Source organism: Callospermophilus lateralis, unplaced genomic scaffold (genome assembly GCF_048772815.1).
Source record: "Callospermophilus lateralis isolate mCalLat2 unplaced genomic scaffold, mCalLat2.hap1 Scaffold_79, whole genome shotgun sequence".
NCBI classification, from domain to species: domain Eukaryota; kingdom Metazoa; phylum Chordata; class Mammalia; order Rodentia; family Sciuridae; genus Callospermophilus; species Callospermophilus lateralis.
In genome coordinates, this window is record NW_027515935.1 from 4,553,184 (window position 1) to 4,573,110 (window position 19,927).

At 41.2% G+C, this 19,927-nt stretch overlaps 2 pseudogenes; both read right to left on the reverse strand.

Annotated features, from left to right (window-relative positions):
• Nucleotides 1-200: 200 nt before the first annotated feature.
• On the reverse strand, nucleotides 201-309 carry LOC143640962 (small nucleolar RNA U13; annotated as a pseudogene).
• A 10,377-nt stretch (nucleotides 310-10,686) lies between these two features.
• LOC143640937 (semaphorin-4C-like) lies at nucleotides 10,687-17,910 on the reverse strand (annotated as a pseudogene).
• Between the last annotated feature and the right edge of the window lie 2,017 nt (nucleotides 17,911-19,927).

Genomic DNA, 19,927 nt, shown 5'->3' on the forward strand with positions numbered 1-19,927 from the left:
TATGATATGTATTGGAAGGTAATAAGAAAGATAATTCTTTTTGTTCTTTTTAGACAATTTCTAGGGTGGCTCATGGGCCCCAGGAGGAGAGATCAGAGTAAGGTGGAATTATATCACTTATTAAAAAGAAATAAGAACTCAAGAGAGAAGGAAGGAGTTTAAATTTACCTAATAAAATACCTTCCTTAGCCTTTTTTTGACAACAGATAAGTAATGTGCAGATGTAGTGACAAGATATAGAGCAAGGCACATCTCCCACACCAGCCACATGAACACCCAATAATCATCACACTTATAAACCAAAAGTATATTTATTCTATTTTTATAAGTTATAATAAAGATTGTTATCATGATGAAATAAATGATTAAAGTTTAATTCTTTTTTATATAGGTCTTAAAATTCATGCAATTATATCTTGGTTGGTATAACAGATTGAATCATCATAATTTTATCATAATCATATCATAACTTCATGATACACAAAGAAATTTGATGTCAGGAAAATAACTAAAAGAATGGTCTGAATACTTCTTTTCTGCTATGTTTTCCATTTTTTCTGAACCTTTCATTCTGTTATAATTCAGTTATCAACTTCATTTATCAATGGACATGTATGAAGTTCTAACACATATTTCAAACTAAATGTACTTGAGAAGTTCACTTGAAGTATGCACTTTAGTGTAAAACAGGAAGTTATATAAACTTATCTATGTCCTTCTCAATTCTGACCATCCTTATTGCTATTCTCCTTTCAGTACTCAGAATCAAACTAAATATCTCTGCTCAGTCTTTGTCAGTGCCAGATTTAGTATTTGTGCCATTTAGTATTTATGCCCTATCAAGTTTCTTAACCTTTTTAAGGCCATAGATTCCTTCTATAAATTTTGCTTAAAAATATTTACATCATAAAGTAGTTTTGAGACTTAGATAAAATAAAAAATTATTTAGAATATATAGTGCCTCAAAGAGATCCTAACACTATATGTCAATAATATCTTGGTGTATCTTCAATATTACTTGCTTGCATTTTAAATCCTATCAGAAATATGTTTTAAAATTTATTTTTATAAAATAGAAAAAAATCTAGCACTGACAAAGATTGAGAATAGACAAATTTTAATAAATTTGAAATTTTTAATAAAAATATCTGTGTTATCATCATAGGTTTTTTTTCTCTATATGTTTTACCTTATCAAATTTAACAGTTAAAATTGATATTTCTAAATATTAAATTAAAACCAACTGTGGCTCTACAGTGATCTTTAAAGAATATTATAATTAATGATGTTCTTATTAAGATAGTATGTCCAGATATCTATGCTAATTTTCGATTTTGAAAGCCAAGGTAAAGAGCACATGCATTAAATTTGACATTAGTATAGGATAATTTTTCATCAGTTTGCCCTTGTTTTAAACAAGCTAATCCCCTCCCACTGTGGCAAAAGATGTGTAGAATTTATTCATACTTTACTCTTCAAAAAGTTCTTAAGAGTAAAGGAAATATCATTTAATATTTTATCACATATCAGTTGAGGAAAAATTATGTGAATTCTCCTTTAACATCTAGATGAATTTTTCCTCTCCTTGCATCCCCTTAATATGTGGAAGAGCTAATTAATGTGTAGAGCATTACAGAGTATTTTATGGATTGCTGCAATTAAGTGCACATCTCCAAGCAACATAGAGCCATTATGCAAAACCATTGTGAACAGATGACACATTAAGCAGCACAGCTGTGCTGTGTATCTAGTCCTTGATACTGAGAAATACTGCACTTGAGATGGAATATGCAAATAGAAAATCCCTACAAGATCAGAGTGAGAAGGCCAAAATGCCACCCTTTGTTGGTTTCAAAATGAGAAATCCATTTCTGCTGCATAATCAAGTTAAAATAGAAAAAGAAATCCGTCAAAGAAAATTCAGATATTTCTCCTCCTTTTTGCTTCTTTGTAAAATAATTCCTTGACATTTGCCACTAGAGAAAAATAGAAGAATTATTTTCACTGTGTATTATTCCTCTGGGGTGATTTTATACTTTTATTAATTTCCTAACATTTTCCCTCTTGTATTTACTCTAATGAGAGAAAATGGTGATGAACCATTACTCAAGAAGTCATCCATGATCATTGCTTTATTTATGCTTTTCCACTGTCTGAGTTACCTTGAGAAAGAGTCTTTTCATTCTTTTCTTTCTCCATCTTAAGTACAACAATAATAATAAACAAATAAATGTATATACTTTATTTTCCTAATAGGATAAAATGATTAATAAATGGTGAAATGATTTTTATTTAGGTAAATAAATTTTTGGGTGTTTCTCTGTTGTGTTCATCTCAGGTGCACAGGGATCATCTCATGAATTTCTGCATTTTGTCTCATGCTATTCTCCTAACTCACCTTTTTCTTATCCTTCATCCCTAATGCCCACTTCTCTGTTTATGCAGATTTCTAATGAGTTTTATGTATGTACTTGGATAAATATAAATATGTCTCACTAAATACATCTTCTGTGCTTAATTCATATAGCTATAATTCAATTTTATACATTTGAAATTGTACAAATCCAGTATAATTATCTTAACATTGTCTCCAACTTCTCCTGATTATCTCTAATTATGGCATTTCTGTGAACAATGCCAAAATAAAGCAATCATGTCTATGTTTTTTTCCAAACTTTTTCAAGAATTGCTCTAAACTTAAATCTATGAGTAAAATAACTGGAACAAAGGATATATTACATTTAACTTCATTTATAGTCAGAATAATTCAATGATCTAAATGTTCATTTAAGTATTAATTTTGTATACATAAATTTAGAGTATTCATATATTTAAAGATTTTCTGAGCAAGATGTAGATACTATTTATTTTATGTCTTGAGATATATGGATCTCTCTTTTTTAATTTTAAGAAAAAAAATTAGATTCATAGAAAAATTGAGGGAAGTTACAGAGACTTTTTATATACTCCTTGCCCCACATTCTGTGCCACTAAAAATATATTAATATTTGTTATGAGTGTGTGTGTGTTATAGTCCTTGAAATTATACTGATATAATCAATATCCAAAATAGATAGTTTTTCTACCTAAATAGATAGTTTCTCAATATCCAAAATAGGTAGATTTTCTTTTTAACCTGGCAGATTTTTATTTTTAATATTTAAATGTTTGAATTATTAAATAGTTAGCCATATGCTTTTATTTCCTTTTAGCTCTCTAATGTGATGGATTAGACTGTAAGGCTTCTTGATATTGAACCATGTTTGCATTGTTGGGATAATGCCCAATTGATTATGTATTTTTTTCTTTAAAAAATAACCTTTTCCTATTCTGGTGAAGGAGACATAACACAAAATTTCCTCTTGTGATTACTATGAAGCATACAGTTCTGTGGCACCTAACTAACACCACCATGCCATGTATTGTTTTGTAGTACATCATTAAATTTTCTTGTCAGGATTTTGTATCTAAAACCAGAAATGAGGAAAAATGAGACCATAATTTCATTGACTTGAATTCTTGCACACTGATTTGGGAACCCAGGTTTCCCAGCCTTCTAAATAAACTGGCAGCTTTCACTCTGTTTGCTAGAAATCCTTACATGGGAGCGAAAGCAAGTTTCCTCCAGGCGCATGAAGAATCACCTATAAAACCTCCCTGCTGGTGTCTCTGTGACATTTTTGGGTGCATTTGAGTGTAAATATTTTATGGTTACTTTTTGTCTGTGCTAGGCAAGCACTCTACTGCTGAGCACACCATTCTTTTAAATATAACCCAATGGCACTCTTCAGTCCCCTGCCTGGCCCCTCTGCCAGGCCCTACCTCTGATTCACCTCTTCTGCAGCTCCTGGTTGTGTTCTTCTAACTGATACTGGAGCCGCTTTCTCTCCTGCTCCAGGGGCAAGTGGATAAAATCCTCTGAAGCCACAGTCTGCAAAGGGAAGAGAGGGTTGAGTCTGGGATTCTGAAGCTGAAGCTTCCAGGCGCTGCACACTCCTGAAGATTCAAGTCCACCTTCCTCCCCTTCCAAATATCTTGGGAGCAAGGTCATAGACAGAGTGAAGAAGAAGTGGGACCCAGCTGGCTGCAGGAAGCAAGCCTATGGTCCACCACCTTGCTGATGGGAGGGCCAGTGCCATCCCTCCTCCCACAGTCCCCACTTACCCCCATGGCCTCCTGGAAGGATCTGGAAGGATGATAGCCACAGATTGACTGACTTACTGATCTCACTCCATAAGACCAAGGGATCATAGACATAGCTGGTAAGGGAACCCATTAGGCAAGGCCAAGGACATGACACCCTCTAGGGGGGAAGAGGGTTGGGGGGGCGTGACTACCAGCTGGGTCAAGGAAGGGACAGGGAAGGAGGAGGCAAGGGCAGAAAATGAAGATGGACAGAAGGATGAACATAAGTATGGATGCAGAGAAGCAAAAGCAAAAAATAAATAAAAAATAGTAATAATATCCCAAATCAAGATGCATAATCACACAGAAAATACATGTAAGGGCAACACAAAATCTGATAGGTAACAAGGAGGACATTAGACTCAGAGCAAGAGGTCACACCTCTCTCTACCCCATCTCCTACATCCCTTGACTATTAGGTCTAGGGGCTGGAACAGGGATGCTATAGTCCACTGGGCTTTCTGGACTCAGTTTAGAAAGAGGTACAGGAGGCATTTGCATGAAGAAAGTCTTCAGACACAGGCCAAAGTGGCATGCCACTCATAGAGGGCTGTGGAAGGCAGGACAGATCAGGGGTTACAGCTTATGAGGAGAGGGCTGAAGACCAGAATGGCTGTTGCCAGTGGGAGGTGTCTAAGGCATACTAGGGAGTCAGGAGCTGTCCAAGATATAAACCAGTGGTGTTAGGGTTTACGTCTGATGCTGAAAACACACAAACAAACAAAAAATACCCAAACTATAGAGCATAAGGATCCATCAGATGGATAGAGATCTGGGGTTGGGGCACTCCTAAAAGACAGGAACATAAACTGTCAGTCCAGCACGAATTCCACCAGCAGATCTTCTCCCAGCATCCTGAGCATCAGCAGACAGATGCCACAGGACAACATCCTGCCCTCCTCAGTCTCAGGGGACTCCCAGGCCAATGTGCTGCTGACTTGCCTTCCTTCCCTCCAGCCCAGGAATGTAGCAAAGAGGAAAAGTATGGCCCAGGACTCAGCATTCCTGTGGCTGGGCTCAACTCATTAGGGCCTCAGCTGTCCCCACTCACTGTCTTCTCACAAAACATTCTGGGCCCCCACCTTGCTCTTCTTGCCAAAAGGCCAGTGCTTGGCACAACTATGGCCAGGGCCCTGGAAATTAGGCTCTCCATCTGAGCAGGTGTCCAGGCCATTTTCTGAGTGTGCAAAGATCACAGGCTGGCTGAAATCCTCAAATTCCACATCATCAGGGCGGGCATAACCTGACTTGTGCACCTCAATGAGAATCTGGGTGTCCTGGGGGAAGGAACAGTGGGTGGGCAGTCAGGGGCAAGGCCCTACCTAGTTTGGGAGATTCCCACAGTGCCCACTCATTGGCCTACTCAGGCACCCACATTCTTGGCATCCACAGCTTAAGCAGCCACCTTCATGTCCTCAAAGCACTTGGTAATGATGAGTAACACCTGCAGTTCCATCTCTGACAGCAGCCAGTACCCTGATTTACTGATCTCACTGAAGGTGGCTCTATACTCTTCCTTGACCTGCAGTTTCTGTGGGGACAGGGAAAAGGCATGAAACACATGGGTGGAGGCAGATCAGGTATAAAGCATTCTGCAAATATGATGGTGCCCTAACTGTCAGCACTAGCTCCTGCCCAGTGTGGTGGGGAAGACACACTCCTGTAGGCGGAGCTGCAACACAGGGCTGGGGGTTGAAAATGAGTTATATAAGAACTGTAAATTGCTTCAGGTCAATTTGGTATCACTTGTGTTTTGACACAAAGTTTTGGAGTATATCTTGTTTCCAATGTTTATTTAGTATAAGTGATTTCGGATCTGTATGTACTTTTTTGGTAAATTATTTTATTGAAATTATTATTTGAAATAATAATTTTTTCATTGAAATAAAAATTAACAAAGAATAGGTAACTATCCCCAAGGAGTTTATTGATTAAAAATATCAACTAGTTGGCTATTTTATCTGCACATAATTAGTGGAAGTTTTAGTTGTTTCATACTGATTGGACTGAAGTAAATTTGAATATATATTTAAGATAAATATGAACTCTGATAAATTTGAAGTTATTCACTTCATAAATTATATTTTTGGAATAAACTTCATGGTACTTTTAGTTGAGGAAAGTAAATGTCTTCTCTGGAGCTTGGCCCTAAACAAAGAAAGGCAGCTTGATTTATTTCACTGAGTGGGCTTTGCTATGTTTTCTTTCCATTGGTAGTGTGTCCCATTAGTAGGCACAGCTAAATTCTAGAATCACACATTTCAGGAACAAGGAAACCATAAGCAAATGTGGACATTTTTAGGTAGCTTGGAAGAAAAATCATGTCCTGTGATGTAGAAGAAACAAGTGATCATATCTTTTTTTCAGGTATAGTGATCAAAATATGTTCAAACTAACAGGACTTCTCTCCCTGTAATGATATCCTATTAGATGCTGATGAGTAACCAAAAGCATAGAAACATGTGATAGGGAGACTCTCTTGATGTTATTGGCCCATGGTTATAGCTTAATGTGAATCAACCAATGTTCAGGCTTAAGTCATTTTATCAGAGGGAAGATTCAACTTTCACTAACCCAGACAACATCCAAAGACATAGCTTTTTCCTCATATATACGTAAAGCCATATTTGGGGCATACAGTGGAAGAAATATATCAAAAGTGATAAAAAAGTACAGTGTTGCTGGCAACTCTAATGGGTTTGGATAAAAGTTTATGTTCACATCTTGTCAATGGTGGTACTTCTTTCCTTGGTTGTCCAAATTGACCTTGACCAATCTCCTTATTGTATATATATTTGAGATAAATATGAACTCTGATAAATTTGAAGTTATTCACTTCATAAATTATATTTTTGGAAAAAACCTCATGGTACTTTTAGTTGAGGAAAGTAAATGTCTTATCTGGAGCTTGGCCCCAAACAAAGAAAGGCACCTTGAGTTATTCATTGTCAGCAAGTAACATTTCTTTCCATACCTTTATTCATCCACTATATAGCTATTGTAAATCAATGAAACTGTTTTGCAGTAAATTCAGAAGATATGAATATCCTCTTCTAACCAGTTCTCTATCTCAATTTCTTTAGGAATAACGAGCAGCACCTATGTTCCCAATGGAACCTGGAGGAAATTAACAATAATGTTGAGGAAATAGGTCCTCCATATGATTAGATTGGTTTTATATTCATCAATCAATCATTCAATAAATGTTTTGAACACTAACCAGCATTGTGTTCCACAGATACATGGTGATGTATCTGTGGAAAAACAAACAGACAAACATTGTGTTTTTTTTAAATTCTTGTCTTTCTTTATAAAATTTGATTGTTGTTAGGATAAATAAACCAAGTTATTGATTGCTTAGCATAGTTATATTCTTCAGCTATTATTTTCACTATACTTAGTATTCCAAAATAATAATAGTTAATCTCATTAAATAATGGCTAATTAACAAGATTTTAAATTGATACATTTCTGGGAAGCCCCTTGGAATATAAAACAATAAAGAAACAGAGGTCCAATACTCCCATTTGACAAGACACAATTATTTGCCTTAATTAAATTAATATTTTCAGAATTATTCTGGGGGTAAATTTGGTAAACTGGTGCTTCAAGGAATTTCAGGTTTCTTGTAGTTCTTGTAAAATCAATTCTTTTATATTATTCGGGGAATGGAAGCAAGTGCAAGTTTAGAATTTTATTTTTGTCAGGGTAACCAATTTTTGAAAACCTAAGCTTGGTTTCTTTTTTCTGACTTATAAAATAAGAGTCAAGAATTGTCTTCCCAAATGAGTATAAAATACTAAATATCAATATTTACCTCCAACTCATAGATTTGGGCAAATAATAATTTGAAAAATTAAAGAAACTTGTTTAATGTAATGAACTCAGGGGTGTGCTTCTACTGCACTACTCCTCAGCCCTTTTTGTTTTGTGAGACAGGGCCTCACTAAATTGTCCAAGTTGTCTTGGAGCATGCAATCTTCCCACTGAGACTCTGGAGTCACTGAGATTACAGGCCAGCATGATACTATATGGAGCTTACATGGAGCTTATGGAAAGGTAAGAATAATGCATATGTGTGTATCTTGTACATAAATATATGCTTAGTCTGAAATATCTGTGTGCATAAACTGTGTGTGTGTATGTATATATTATGGTGGTGCTAGGTGCTCTGAAGTCAGTGAAAGGCTATAATGCAGTGGGCAGGGATGGCCTCCCTGATAAGGTAACAAATGAACAAAACATAAAAGTGAGAAAAGGGACCATTTGAATAGATGTACAAAGACAATAAAAGCAGCAGAAACTCCCTCACAAAATCAGACACACTGACTTATCAACTTGGAGTTATAGGACTGAAATCTACATTAAACCCAGGGAGAAAAAAATCCCAAGTTAAGAATATTATATACAAATTGACTAAATTATGGGCATGCACAGATGTGGCATAATGAATCCTATGATTATGTATATTTACAATATACCAATTTTTAAAAGTTATAATCTAAGTTGACTGTGGTGGTGAATGCCTGTAATCCCAATGACTCAGAGTGAGGCAAGAAGATCTGGAGATCAAAGCCTGCTTCAGCAGCTTAGTAAGGCCCTAACCAACCTAGTGAGAACCTGACTCCATATAAAAAATAAAAATTCTGGAAATGTAGCTCAGGGTTAGAGTGTCCCTGGGTTCAATCCCCAGTACCAAAACCCAAAAATAAAATAACAATAATTAAAATATAAATAAAAAAGAGAACATCTAAAAGAAACCCAAAAGAACATTATGCATCAAAGATCAATAATCAGATTAAAAGAAGACTTAACAACTGCTGCAGACACAAGCAGATAAAAGAGATTTCCAAAGGACTAAACAACAACAACAACAACAACCTGTAATTCTAGAGATTTATGACTAGTTAAACTATAACTAGAGTAGGGGCAGGAAAGGACAGCTTTCTCCCTGAAAAAAAACTATTAAGCTGTTATTAAACAATTAAAGCACATATTTTGGTGCACACCAGTAATCCAAGCAGCTCTGGAGGCTGATAGCAGAGGATCGCAAGTTCAAGGACAATCTCAGCAACTTAGTGAGGATTTAAGGAATTCAAGCAGATGCTGTCTGTAAGTAAAATATAAAAAAAGGGCTTGGGATGTGGCAACCCTGGATTCAGTCCCCAGTACAAAAAATAATACATCTGAATAAAGCAAAATGACCCCAGAGAAAAGGTATCATTTGAAGGAAGAATAATTCACACAATACAATTGAAAAAGATCTTTATCATTGTGGAATTAGAAAATACATAAACAAAGAAACAAAATGGAGTCAGGTGACAACAGTGTTCTGAGGAGAGCAAGATGAGAGGTGTGTCAGAGCAACCTGGAGGGGAAGGGCCCTGCTTTGGACAGCGCAAGTTTTCTTTCTCAACATCAGCACAACTGAACTTCTGAGCCAGAACAGTACTTAGGGTGGGAGCTGACCTGGGCATGAAAGGCCGCAGACAACACCTGCCATTTTAACAACCAAAAGTGTCTCTAAACAAAATCACAGGCCCTTAGGCTCAATCCTGAGGGCCCTAGAAAGAGGTGTTCAAGAAGGCAGCGGCTGGCCTGGGATGCCAGGAGGTGCAGATAGGGACCCACCTCCAATCTGGCCCCAGCGTGTCCAGGCACAATCTAGAGGGGACCATCCAATTACTAGTATCCAACAGGATCTCAAAATTACTCTTCTGTTTCTGAGCTGGAAAGGGGACTGATGTGTTCTTTGAGCAACTCCAGCGGGTACAACAGGGTCCTCTCTGCTGCCTTGATATCTTTTTCCAGATTTTCCTGAAGCCACTGGCAAAGCGACCAAACCAGAAGAACCAGTAACACCAGGCACAGAGCCCCCAGGGCAACCACAGCCAGCCACATAAGCCATAGGTATTCCATGGGGGCCTGAACCTGCAGGTCACTGAGGGGCCCACTATCACAGCCACAAGATACCCCTCAACAGCCAGCCATGTCCCCTACTCCTCTGAAAAGCAGTTGTAGGCCCCAGCATGGTGATATTGGCCAGCCATCACCACCAGGGCTTGGAGACGGGCATCATAGTGGATGGAGCCTGGCTCGTCTGCAGGTAGGTCCTGGCCCTCAAAGATCCAGCGGTCATAGGCCAACTTGGAGGAGAGGGACAGGGAAGTACCAAGTCTGTGCCCACTACCATTGTGATGTTTTTCAGCATTCACCTGATTGTAGCAACAGAGAGAGAAGGTAGCAGAGTCAGTGCAAGAGACCAAGGGCCAGGGAGGTGTGATGTGGAAAATCCACCTAAGGACCACAGCCCATCTGGAGTGGAGGGGAACACAAAAAGCTCACCTTTCTTAGTGCCATGAAGGTAACAAAAGCCTATGGTATCTGAGATCCCCATGTTCTGAACAAGTAGAGATCTGGCAGAGGAAAGGGGTATCAGAAGCGTGGTTCCAACCACCGTATCCACACACCTTCCTGATCTCAGCCCTTGCAGAACCCAGCTCACCCAGAGTAGCTGGCCACAGACAAACAGTGACTAGTGTTGATGCTCCAGGCAGAGTAGGAGTCCCGCGCAAGGACACAGTCTGCACAGATGTGGTACTTCACAGAGTCTGCCAGGGGCAGCTGGACCAACTGAGAGCAGGAGCCAGCAAAGAGCAGCTTCTGTGGGAGAAGAGGAGTGAGAGGGTTGGTAGGGCCACATGCATCCCAGGGCTGCTCAGACCCCAAGGAGCACAAGCACGAGAGGTGCCCACATGAAGAAGAGGCAGAAGATAGCACTGCAAAGGAAGGTGCAAGTCTCAAGAAAACAGGGAGGCTATACACACAGAAGGCATGAAACATTTTCCTCCAGTGCCCTTGGCTCTCACAATAGCACCAGCACAGCATAAGGTGTTCTCTGTTTGAAAGGTAACTGCCAATCTGAGTGTTTACACAACCCCATATTCTTTCTGCTATTACTCCATGTGCTGGGAAACAATTTTAAGTGATAATAGCTGCAAAAGGCAAACAAATCATCATCCAGAGGATGCTGCAAATGTGTATGAGGGTTAAGGAAAAAGACAACACTTCAGGGGACATGGTGGGGAATCAGCGGGTCAGGCCCATAGCACCACTGGGGACTAGGCAGAAACCAACGCTGGGATGGCACCATAAACATGTCAAAGCTGGGGAAGTCTGGCGAGTATGGAGAGGATCAGAGAGGAGGCTGTAAGCAGAGTCCTGGACCCACATAGAGGTGTCTAAAAAAACCATGAGTTTTCTCCAGGACTAATTCTGGGAATGTAGCCCTGCAGGGACCAGGGTATGCATAATGATCCTGTGGAGTGCCAATCCTGTCCGCACACACCCTGACTTCCCAGGCTTGCCCTTAGCTTACTTAGGTGTGCTGAACTGGCCAACCATGCCAACCTGATTTGGGGATGGTGGAGTGGGTGCAATGGCAGTGCATGGAGTCTAATTAGCTACCTTGCTTGGTGACAGCACAAGGCTTTCCACAGTTTCCTTATCAAACACTTGCAGTTCCCCAATCAGGTGGACCCCAGGCCTCAGGATCACAGCCTTGAGCAGCCAACCATCTCCTGGAAAAGTCTGGAGAAGGGAGTGTCAATGACAGGGAATGAGGCTCTTGGGTGTCTCCCAGCCCCAGACACACCCAAGAGCTTACCTACCTGTGCCAATGAACAGCAGTGTATAGATGGCTTTGTCAAATCCTGTAATTTGGTCAGCCACCGGGTGGGTGAAGTTGGTGTTTTCATGAGCAGGGGCTGGCCCCATGAAGGCTCTACCTGCTTGTCCATCAGTGGGTGCTTCTTGATGAAGATGAGGGTTCTGTCAGCCAGCTCCAGAGAACTGGTGTGACCATGATGATGGAGACATTTGTTGATGCACTTGTGGGGGTAGGGGTATGGACAGGGGAGCTATCAGCTGGTGGGAGGCCACTGGAACTGACAGGGAACACTTCCTGCCCAAAGGACTCACTGAACCAGGCTGGGGGCTGGGTACTGGGCCAGTGTATTTACCCTACTTCTGCACTTCCTCAAACAAGCCAGGGTTGGTTTCTGCCTAGTCCCCAGTGGTGCTCTGGGCCTGACCTGCTGATTCCCCACCATGTCCCCCTCCTTGTAGGGACCTTGGAACACCCACTGGATTGCTTCCAACTGGTACTCACAGACTAAGGAAAGGTCCACATTACCCCTGTTGCAATGAGAGAGGGATCTCAAGGGTCAGGTCCGATGCCCACCTTAACATCTCACCCCAGCTCCAGGGATTGCAGGAATGTAGGGATCAGCAGAAAATGCTCATGGGCAGAAGAATATACCAGCAGGCAGATCTAAGGTGCCACCAGGCAGGGCCTTGCCTTCTTTCCCCAGGGGCCTTTAAAAGGGGCAAGTACTCAATGTTCCAGACTCTGACCACTTGGATGTTCCTATAGGACAGCATGGTTCAGGCCCTCCCACCCACATACTGCCCTTGACCTGAACACCTGCTCATCCCCACCCCAGCATTCCTGGCCAACTCACCATCACATATGAAATACACCAAAGAAGGTGGTCTTGTGCCAGGAGGCACCCTGCAGGGTGTGCACAGCCTGCAGCTGGTTGAAATAGAGCTGCTGGTTGGGCACTGAGCACCCCAGCTGTGACTTCAGGAATTTGGTCCACTTCTTCTGCAGTGTGCGTGCACCGGCTATGTCACTCTGGCAGATATCAAGGGGATGCAGTGGGTCAGCCGCTGCCCAGCCCACATGGTTCCCAGGGCTCATGCTGGGGGCTCAATATCTTGCAGACACGGGCAACTTGGGTCAGCAGCTGCTTGGTACAGCAGTCGTATTCCACCACCCTCTCACTGAAGAAGTACACCTTATCGTCATCCCCTGTGATGCTCCCCACACTCTCAGGGACATAGGCAGAGGCAATGAAGTGGGGCCCTGCAGCAAGGCAAGGAGGTTCAGTCATGAGGTGACAAGGACCTCACAGGTTTCCCACCCTGGGCTTCCCCAGTCTTTCTCCCTGCTCACTGTTGAGCCATGAGGCCTTGTACTCTGCCATCATGGGGTGATAGGGCCCCATGTTCTGGAGGATGACAGACTGGGTGCCCAGGAAGTTATTGAGGGTGGTTGAGTACAACTCACCATCTGTGGGAAATGGAAGGATAGTCAGGCCATAAACAAGGTGTAGACACCCCAGAGTGTGTCAAGTTCCAAGGGACTCACCCAAAACAGGCACATCCACTCACCTACAAGAAGGCCAGTGTGGCCCTTAGCTGGGTCATAGGGACAATTCCCCTTCCCGTCATGAAAATCTTCATGCTCCAAAGTGAAGGTGAGCATGTTCTAGAGGCAGAGGGAGCCAGTCAGGAGGATGAGCATGAGGGCAGGACCCCATACTGGAGGCCAGGGTGGCAGGCAGCCAGGGTGGGGCAGCACTCACAATGTAGGTGCACTTGGGCTGAAAGGCGTAGGTACCACAGACATACAGATGGGAGGTGTTGTAAGGCTGCAGGAAGCAGATGCAGTTGAAACACTCCATCTTGGGGATAAAGGGATCAGTCAGTGAGACCCCTAGGTGAGGGCCACTAGTGCCGAGGCTAAAGAGAGGTCTGCCCTCCTATGACAGTACTCCAGGGAAGAGTGCCCTGTGAGGCTCAGGAGGCCAGCAGAGCCTGAGCATCCTCATGGTTGCTCTTCCCTTTCTCAGTACACTCGATCTTCTTCTCAGCTGGTGCCTCCCAGAAGATCTAGTGGACAAGGAATATGGTAATGTCATAAGTAGATGCAGAGAAGGATGATACCCTGTGGGAAATCTTGATCCTCATCCTCCGGAAGCTTCTTTCAGTAGAGGACAGAAGCCCCTAGCCACCAGCAAGGAGCCATGGCACTTGTCTTCCAAGTCACTCAGGAGGCTGAGGCAGAAGTATTACAAATTGAAGGCCAGCCCTTGCAACGTAGTAAGAACTTGTATGTAAATAAAGTTTGAAAAGGGACTGGGAATGCAGCTCATAGAGTGTCCCTGTGTTTAAGCTCAAGTACATGGGTATGTTTGGGGGGAGTCCCATAGTACTTCATCATGGCATAATCCAGTAAGTGCCATAGAAGGGAAGAGAGAGCTTGCTGATCCTGATGGGGGTTGGGAAGGCCTGGGGGCACACTATTTGATGAGATACCATGTGGTTTAATTGGGTCAAATGGTGGTTGCATTCCAAGCTTTCTGAGGAATCTCCATATTGCTTTCCGGAGTGGCTGTACCCATCCAAATTGATTTATTCTAAGCAAGTGTCTTCCCATGTCTTTTAAGTTTAGAGGCAAGGAGTTCTTTTTTCAAGGATGTCATGCCACTTTTTAAATTATTGTTGAAACTCCAAATATGTGTAGCTTTTCATCCACTCTTCCCACACATAAGTAAATGAATATCACAGTATCTCACTGGATCTCCAGTGCCCATATGTGTTTGCAGCTGATGGCAGGGTTGAAGTTTTGTGGCAGAGATCAGACAGCACAGGCTCAGAATGTTCCTATCCTCCTTATTTCCCATCCTTTTATCATTGGAGATGGAGCCCAGCAGCCTGCTTGAATCCTTAGGTAGTGTGACCCTAGAATATTGGTGGCATTATTTGTACTCTCCATTAGGCACCAATAGCAAAAAAGCAAATTGGGAGCACACTTATAGCATCTGCAGTAAGTATGAAGTTTGTGTACATCTGTTGGGCTGCAGTGATGAGATGAATCCTCTTTGTTAATATGTGACTTGCAACTTGAAGCCTCCCCAGTCTCTGAATTATAAAGCAGGTTGCTCTGTGGGCAGCCTTTCAGCCAGAGAACACATGGAACAGAGCAAGGGATAATCCTGGGAATGCAAAGAGCACACTGGAATTTTTTTTCCTTTCCCTTTTGGTGGTGACTTTAGGTAACGGCTTCGTCAAAACCTGGCTGATTCCATAAAGCCTTGAAAGTAAGGGCTGCTAGAAATGAGAGCACACTGAAGTATGTCAGCAAAAGAAGAACAAGGGCTGCTCTTGTAACATGCACTCTAGTACCTTGACCCCTCTCCTAAAAACTATAGTTCCGAGTCAGGCGTGGTTGTGCATACCTGTAATCTTAGTGGCTCTAAAGGCTGAGGCAGGAGGATTGCAAGTTCAAAGCCAGCCTCAGCAAAAGCAAGACCCTAAGCAACTCAGTGAGACCCTGTTGCTAAATAAAATATGAAAAAGGGCTGGGGATGTGGGTCAATGGTTAAGTGTCCCTGGGTTCAATCCCCTGTAAAGGGGAGATTTTTTGTGTATGCTAATTATATAGAATAGTGGGTTTTGTTGTGGTATATTTGAAACTGCATATACTATAACTGTAGCATAGACAAAGGTGTCAGAGGGAGAGTTGAAGGGGTGCAAGGGGAGGGTACCCTGAATGAAATATATCAATCAGAATATCATGAATCCTATAAAGAAAGAAACTTTCAAGCCTGCCACAGAACTAAGACTCTGTCTAACACCAACAGATGGAGCTGGAGGTGGGGGGCTTGTGTCATGTCCCTTTGGCTTGGAAACAAATATTTGTAAACACTTTTTCAGAACCTAACATAAATTGAGACTGAAATAGAAGACAGGAACTTATTATACATGATCATGACCTGTTGGCATATTACTTAAGATTTATTGATTCCCTTCTTCTATAATTCCATAGTCATAAAGAGAATTGGAATCATTTTGTTAAAAGCTAGAACACTAGGCAGTGCTTGTTTTGGAGAAAATGTACCAGAAGTTTGTGCCTCAAAGAAGTGGAGTGGAGTTACAGCTACAAACCTGTTTTCTCTCATATCCATTTCTAGAAAATTGTTTTCACAATATCTGAGCATCTCTTATTTAATTGGTAAAATGAATTTCTGAGCAGAATTGTACTCTGGTCTGATAAGCCAGAAAATCCCCTCTTATTCACCCCTCACAAACACTCTGCTTAGCATTTTTAAAAGGATTCTCCCCTCTTCAAAGATGAAGAATGATTGTTGTTTTTATTTTATCAATCCACATATTTAAACAAGTTTTTTTCTGTTTTGTTTTATACCTGAAATTGAACCCAAGGGTAGTTAACCACTGAGCTATATCCCCATCCCTTTTTCTATTTTATTTAGATACAGGATCTCACTAAGTTGCTGAGGCTGGCTTTGAACTTGCAATCCACTTACCTCAGCCTTCAGAGCTGCTGAGATTACAGGGGTTCGCCACTGCACCCAGCTAAATGTAACTTTTTAATTCCACTTCTACACATGGGTGTATAAAGTCAATGTGACCTCAACTTATGTAACCTGCAGATTAGCCACTGGTAAACACAAACAAGATTGGTGACTTTTTTAGCAAATGGTTAGACATGTCATCACTTTTCACAGTTTGTCCATGGTTAGCATATACAGTTTCAGCAAGAATCTTGCAGTTTCTGATGTAAGTTCTTGCCATAAATTTTTATTGGGGGGGGGCAGGGATAGAAGCTGGGATTTTCACACTAAAGCCTGCTGTCCGTTGTATGGATAATTCTCAGTTTTTTTCTTTGCATTTGACTGTGCAGATGACATAAAAACATTTTGTGAATTGGAAAATATGATCGCATTCCCCCTCAGGTTTCATTGAGGCACAGATTCCTACTGAATCTAGTTTATGCCTGCACATTTTTGGGGAGGTGAAGTACTTTTGCTCTGAAGGATGCTGCAGCCACTTTTCAAGTGGGAAAAAAGTGATCTCTAATACATGTGAAATTTTTCACTACCTAAGAGGAAGGGAGTTGGAAAACAGCTTTTTTCTTTTTCTTTTTTTTCCTTTTTCTTTCTTTTTTTTTTTTTTTTGTACCTGGAATTGAACTCAGTGACACTCAACTACTGAGCCACATCCCAGCCCCATCCCTTTTTTATTTTATTTAGAGACAGGTTTTCCCTGACATGCTTAGGGCCTTGCTAAGTTATTGAGGCTGGCTTTGAACTTGCCAACTTCCTGCCTCAGCCTCCTGAGCTGCTGGGATTACAGGCATGCCCAGCTAGGAAGCAGTTTTAAGTCACAGAGACATTTGATGTGCATATTTGTGTGAGTTAGCGTCTTACTAGAGACATTTTTAAAAATAGTTTTTAAGTTAGAGATGAACTCAATATTATTATCTGGTTTATGCATTTTTATGTGGTGCTGAGGATTAAACCCCAGTGCCTCACTTGTGCTAGGCAAGCACTCTACCACTGAGCCACAATGCCAGCCCACAAATTAATGTATTAAAGCTCAGATTTTCCTCCTGTCAAGTGGAGTATTACCAACATACTTCACAGGGTTGCAAAGAGGAGTTAGAAAAAGTGCTTAGAAGAATATATTCTCTATAATCCTTAGATACTGTGATTAATGTATCATGCACAATTTCAAGTAGCTTACATCATAAGACACAGCTAAAAAGGGTGAAATGAATATCCCCCAGTGGTAGAAAGTGGTAGAAAAAGCAATTTGACACATTCTGGAGTCCTGATACATTTTTACTCTGGAGTCCTGATATATTCTTACTCAGATCGTGAATGGGGTTCTGTGTGCCCCTCCTATGGTCCATGATGGTTTTGCTAGGTTTGTATATAGTAGGAGTACAGGTAGAGCAGCAGATGATACAGCCTCAGGGCCAGGCTGTATTTATCCACATTATCTGGGAATAGACCTGAGGTTTCTGGGGGAGGAAACAAACAGTACCTGATAAAGTTTGGTGGTACTAAGCATGATTCCAGAGAAAGCAATGCTCCCCAGCTAGCTGGTGACAGATTCCTGCTTGCTCTTCCTTTAAACTAAGAGATGAGCAGAGGTTGATGAGAAGGGAATGGGCATGAGTTTGATTCTTCCTTATGGCTTATCTTTGTGAAATAGGTTAGGGAGATTGTTATTTGGACCTTCAGGATATTTCTGTACCCCATAATGAGCGAGTCTGTGCTAGACAGATTGATAGCACTCCATAAATAGAGATGGCCCCCACCTTATGATGGGTTGACTTAAAATATTTCAACTTTACAGTGATGTGAGAGCAGATCTTGGCAACCACTCTGTTTTTTTTTTTTCACTTTGAGTTCAATATTGAATTCCATGAGCCTTACAACACTATGTTATAAATTGAGCTCTGTGCTGGGCACAGGGGTGCAGGCCTGCACCTGTAATTCCAGCAGTTTGGGAGGCTGAAGCAGGAATATCACAAGTTTGAGTTCAGCTTCACCAATTTGGCGAGGCCCTAAGCAACTCAGCGCAACTCTGTCTCTAAATAAAATACAAAATAGGGATGAGATGTGCCTCAGTGGTTGACTGCCCCTGAGTCCAATCTCCAGTACCCCCTGGCAACAAAAAGAGGTATGGCATCAGTGATTTTGCTCTGCAGCAGACTCACACCACTGGAGTTTGTTTAAGGCAAGCTAGGCTGAGATTTGATATTTGGTGGGTTAAGTGTATTGAATGCATTTTAATACAATGTTTTTAACTTCCTGTGGGCATCCTTTTATTGTAGATTGAAGAGCACGAGTATTGGTTAGTGGGTTGAGGATTAGGGAACAACCTCTAAATGTTTATGTCATCTATAGAATAGCAAAGAATTGACATAAACTAGTCTGTGTTAGTTACATATTAAAATTCTTGATGTGCCATATGCTGATAAACGTATAACAAATTATTGCTGTAATGACTGATAACACTCAGTTTGGAATTGGGTAGACATGTTAGCATATGACTCTTTGGAGCCAGTACAAACTTATAAACACACACAACTAATTAATAACCCTTGTGTGATGGGTACTGTGCTAAGTGGTTTAGGTATATTTGTTCATTTAAACATCACTGTAACTTTTTTTTTGGTACCAGGTATTGAACCTTGGGGAACTTAACTACAGAGCCACATCCCCAGCTCTTTTTTTTATAACCAGAGCCACATCCCCAGCTCTTTTTTATATTTTATTTAAAGACAGGGTCTTGATAAGTAAGTTGCTTAGGGCCTTGCTAAGTTGCTGAGCTGGTTTGAACTTGCAGTCTTCCTGCCTAAGCCTCCAGAGTTGCTGGGATTACTGGTGTGTCACCATGCCTGGCATAAAACCTCTTTTGAAAGGAGAAAACTGAAGTTCATAGAGTTCAAGAAGCTAGCCCAAGGTTACATGAGTTGTTAGTGACAGAATTTCCATGGGGACCCACACAGCCTGGCTTCAGGGTTCATGCTGTGGACTCAAAACTATACTGTCACCTCTCAGCAAAATTTCAACATTGCTAATCTGAAGTTTCCTTAAGTTAGAAAAAGTCACACAAGAGCACAGTCTAAATCAGAGCTAAACTTGACTAAATCCTCTTGCTCTGTCCCATTTGCAAGCAGGTGCAGCTGTAGGTCGGGGAAATAGGTTCCTTACTCCCTTTGAGTGTCCAGAATTACCCCTTGAAAGCCACACACTCCTCCTGGCTGTGTCTTCTCTCCCACAGGCATCCCTCTTTCCCCAGACTGTGCCAAGCATACATCACTCTCTTCATACAGGAGTCTACAAGGGCCTCCAAAAGCATATTTAAGTGTTACCTTATGGCTAATTTTCTCCCTGGAATCAGCCACTATGGAATTCTGAGGAACCAAACACTTGCTTTTATCACATTGTTTACACTATATAAGCCATTTTATTTTATTTTATTCTTGTACCAGGGATTGAATCCAATGGTGTTTAACAACTGAGCCACATCCCCAGCCCTTTTCTTGTATTTTATTTTGAGATAGGGACTCACTGAG